The following is a 5,358-nucleotide window of genomic DNA, read 5'->3' as shown; positions in this document are numbered from 1 at the left end:
CTAAGTCCTCATATGCAAATTTCAAAATTGGTCCAGATCTATATAAACCTTATGTTCAAGTTGTTAAACAGGAAGTTATGATGCACCAACATGATCTACATGAAATTCTAGTCAAGTTCCTTATAAAGTTCATTTAATTCGGAGCTATGGCCTAGAAGATATGAACAAAACAAGTTAACCATGACATTGATGCAAAATACATTCAAACATCAAGAAAACACTCTCAAAACATGGATGCAACATTATAATATGAAACTACATGCAAAATCAAGCAAGTTTCATATAGAGCATGCTCAAAACGGAGCAACGGTGCAACACATACACTCTAAACAAAATATAACAACAATCTACCCAAAACAACAAGTAGGCACTTTGCAAACATCAAAACAACATAATACAGAACTCATAAGAGCACAAACTTGGCATGCACTTCATTTACAGATAACATAATTCAAATATCATTAAGGTTCAGGTTCATAGGCATTAAGATTAAACCAATATGATCAATGCAAAATGCAACTTTATAACACAGGAGCATATACATGAGCAGAGTTAATATGATAGCAAGTTGAGAGCAAGAAAGAGACAAGCTACAGCAAGTAAACATATCAGCCAAGGGAATCGAATCAAAGTACACATAACAAAGAGAAAATAACATCTTGGCATCACATACATATAGCTCATGGATTAGTAGGAGGCATATGATAGCATGTTTGTGATAACATTTTTAGCAAGTGTAAAACAACAACATTATGATAGCATGTTTGCAAGCATGACACGGAGGCATATGACATCGAAAATTAGCAACCATGGCATGTGGACAAATTACTCATAGCGTACTTCAAATCATGTAATTGGCGCATCTCCATAAGAGGCAAGTATCAACTAATAACAAGCTCACAACAAGGCATCATGAAGTAAACAGAAATCTGGAACATTATATAAGCATGTTCATGGCAATCAAAACATATTCTAAACGGCCTATATGAGGCATATAAAGGCATGGCATGATATAGCACAACATACAAAACAAAACATGTCAATTAAGCATCTCCAGAATATGAATGAATTAATTGGTAGCATCAAGCAAACATGGCAACATGATATAGCAGTTTCAGCATTGACGGAACATTAACAGCAAGTAGCCCACTTCACAAGCTTGATGCACTCACTACAGGGCATATAGAAATACATGGATTGCATCCCTGTAAAGACGGCATAAATATTCTCCTAAAACATATAGTCATCATGCCCATAGGATGCACACACAAAATGCAACAAAAATGACAAATCAGCAAGTTACAACGGTTTTCAGTAGTTAACAGCAACATGCACTGTTGGAATAGGGTTTAAGATATCAAGATTCCCGCTAACATGAATGCAAAGCATACCAACATGTAGAACATGAAGAGCATAAGATGCACATATCAAGATCAACATCATAGCATTAACAGGGACAAAGTTGTGGCACTCACAAAAGGCACACATGATGGAAACAATCAGCAAAGTACAGTAGTTCATATGACAACAATTTTGCAACGAAGATTAAGGCATCAATATGAACAGGAAAATGAATGCAAACTAGACCATCATGAAGAGCACTCTAACATAAACATTTTGACATATTATCGAGCGAGGAGGCAGAGCAGATCGGGTTACGGGCGCGGATCGGGCGGCGGCGGCGGCTCTCCAGCGAGGTCGGAGGAGGCCGGGAAGGCAACGACGAGGCGGCCCTAGATCCAATCTGGCCGGATCCTGCCGGCGGCGGAGGGGCGCGGGGTCGCCGGAGCTTGCGGGCGGCGGGGCTGGGCGCCGTTGACGGCGGTGGAGCGGCCAGGTGGCGGCGCTAGGCGTCAAGGTCGAGCCGCGGTGGAGCCGGCGAGCTCCGGAGGAGGGGGGCGGCGGGCGGGCCCCGCAGGCCTGACTCGGGCCCCACGGGCCGGCAGCAGCGGAGGGCCATGTGGAAGGTGGCAATTCGCTGGGGCGGAGGGGAAAGATTTTTAGGGTTTGGACTGCAATTTTTTTGGGGGAGAGGCATATTTATAGGTAGAGGGAGCTAGGAGAGTCCAAATGAGGTGCGGTTTTCGCCCACACGATCTTGATCCAACGACGGAGAGCATGGAGGTCGTTTGGATAGGCTAGCGTGCTGTTTGGAGGGGTGTTGGGCTGCAAAGAGAAGGGGGGTTTCAGTTAACTCGGTTAACCGTTGGGGCATCAAACGACCTTCAAATGGAACGAAATTTGGCAGACGGTCTACCGGTGATATACCAAGGCCACTCGGCAAATCTGGGCCCATTACGAGAACGTTTTTCGGCGTCTCACAAAACAAGGTCTGAGAGGTGCAACGGGTGCATGCGAGTGTGGTTGGGCTCAGAACGGGTAACCGAGAGAACTGGGGGAACCCGAACGGATGCAAGTTTTGAAAAACATGCAGATGAAATGCACATGATGACATGGCAAATTGCAACACGCAAGAAAAGGACATGGCGACGACAGCGAATAACTGGAAGACACCTGGTGCATCGGATTTGGGGCGGAAGAGATCTCGTCCCGAGATCTTAGAAACGAGACGGAAGAGAAAGAGGAAGAGTTGAAGGAAGAAGAGGATGAACGAAAAGAGGGACGGCGAATATGACAAGAAACAAAAACTCTTTGAATTAGATAGACTCTAAAACCACTCTGGTTAGAACAAGGTAGAAAAGGAATAAGAACGAAAGAATTTGTGTAGCATTCTGACTAAAAATGGAAGCAATAGAACATGAACTTCACAAGATGGGATGACAGTTGATGAGATGAACAATGCAATGCCTCCGGCAGAATTGAAATAATGGAATGAAAAAAATGGATGAGAGAACAACAACTTCCACCACAAATGATTTCGATAGCATCCTTAGAGGAAGGGTAGAACGGAGTTGTTGAGAAAATCAACAACAAAAGAATAAGCTTTTTGTGGACTTATGGAAAAACATCTCAAAACTTTAGGTGAAATTATGCCCCAATCAAATGCTTGAATAGCTGGGAAGAACAAAGAAATGCAAAACTCCACTTCAAAAGAATACGGAGAATTAATTGCACTTCGAGACGCAAGAAGAAAAGATACTTGAACTCCACCAACAAGAATCTTGATGAACACTTGAAGAATGAATTAAATCATGAAGAACCACCATGAAGAACTCCGGTGAGAAAAGGATGCTGAGATAGAATGAAGGATGAAAAGAAATAAGATGAGCCTTGCGGTGATTTAGATGGAGGTTCCGACGAAATGGCCGAGGAATTTTGAACTCCAGAAAAGAAAAGATGAAAACACTTGTAACTAAAATTTATTCATCAAGAACAAACTACGAAGGAAGGGATTACTTGACGATGATGAAATAAGAATAAGAATTACGTTATGCTTATCCTCACCAAATTTAATTGATGACAACCGGATTTTGCATACTACTTATTCTTGTTGAAAAGGATTAAGGGGCATATAGCACAAAACATGAGAAAGTCTTCATGAACCACTAGTAGGATTGGAAAGAACGAATGAATTGATATGATAACAAAGGAAAAGGAATCTGAAGGAACCACCGTAAGAATTCGAAATGACCGATGAAAGATAATGAATCACCGGGAATGATTAGAGGAACAAATATGCTTGAGGGGATTTAGATGGTAAAGAACGAAGAGATAACGAGCTGATTAAAGAATACTTGATAGATACGCCGGGATAATTTGATAACGATAGCTGGAATGTGAGGACGAAGAATTCTTCCGGAATGATGGCCTCTGGTGAAACGAAACAGAAATCAACTACTGAAATACTCCGGATGGGTGAGAAAAGGAATTTCTAGCAACTAAATAATTTGAGAGGATAGCATGAAAGTAGAACCACGAATCTTCGAGAGAACGGACAAGATTAAGGGGAAAAGCTCTTCTTCGGTCTTCAAATGATGACGAGAAACACCATTAAAATTGTTTAGATACTCTGGGAGAATGGAAAGCAAACAGGTTGAGCCAACAACGAAATGATTTGAAATAAATCTTGGAAAGGCATCTGACTGATGTAATTCATTCTTACGTCCAACTCTGAAAAGAATTTGAGAATAACTCCGGAATAATTAGAAGAGTCAGGTAAGATCCTAGGAAAAGACCTGTGGGTTAAGGCCCACTAAGAGAAAACACCGTTGGAAAGGATGGTTGAGGAGATAGATGATGCACCGGAACATTTGAATTACTTGAATGAGGTGATAACCTCGAATTAAGTGGAACACAGACGAATCTCCAGCGATGTCTTCTCCACTCCGGAACGATAAACTGGCGAGAGGTGAACAAGCAGGGAAACCACTTGATCCAAGAAAAATAATATTGATCAACACCGAATACTTGCATTGAGTCCACCGGAGAAGAAAAAGAGATGAAGAATGTCGAACGAAACGAGAATTCACCGGTTGAAATAATTTATGAAAGACTGAAGAGGTTCCGTGTGAATGAAATTGATGCTCGAAAGAGTCTCAGGCTCCGGGAAGAAGAGGGTGGGAGGGCGGGAAAAACAAAGGCAAATTGGAAGGGGAAATCAACGAATAAGTTGAAGAGAAAACTCCGGTTGAAATAATTGAGGAAAGAATGCCAAGGCTTCCCACGAGTAGGATGGCTACTCGATTACGGACTCCAGCTCCGAGAAGAAAAAGGGTGGGCAGGTGGGAAAAGAAAACAACTGAGGATTGAACTTGGCAAAGGTGAAAAGGCTCGAGTCAACATGATGAGAAACGCACCGGATGGAAAGAGCTGAGAACCAGCGATCAAAAAACTAATCGCGTGATCCTAAAGAAAATTTGAATGGGAGAAGAAGTAATTCAAAACACCTATGTCAAGATTCCTCACCAGAGCGACAAAGGGGCCGAGGAGTAAAAAGAATTCCTACTCTCCGATATAAGAGAAACATCCCACTATGGATGAAACACAAACAGAAGCTCAAACGACATCCACCCTGCTAGCCCAGGCTGCCGACCTAGAACCTATCCCCTGATCGAAGAAGAAGCGGAAGAAGAACTCCAAAACAAGTAACATCGCTCTCGCGTCATGATCATTGCAATAACTATACCTGCAACTGTTGTTGTAGTAATCTATGAGCCACGAGGACTCAGCAATCCCATTACAATGGGTATCAAGTCTAGCAAAGCTTAATCGGAAAGGAAAGGATAAGTGGTGAGGTTACAAAAACGACTAAGCATATATGGTGGCTAACATACGCAAATAAGAGTGAGAAGAGAAGCAACGCAACGGTCGAAGAGCTAGAAGTGATCAAGAAGTGATCCTGAAAATACTTACATTCATACATAACCCAAACCATGTTCACTTCCCGGACTCCACCGA

The sequence above is a fragment of the Triticum dicoccoides genome, chromosome 2B (genome assembly GCF_002162155.2).
Source record: "Triticum dicoccoides isolate Atlit2015 ecotype Zavitan chromosome 2B, WEW_v2.0, whole genome shotgun sequence".
In the NCBI taxonomy this organism is placed as follows: Eukaryota; Viridiplantae; Streptophyta; class Magnoliopsida; order Poales; family Poaceae; genus Triticum; species Triticum dicoccoides.
This window is presented reverse-complemented; position numbering follows the sequence as displayed.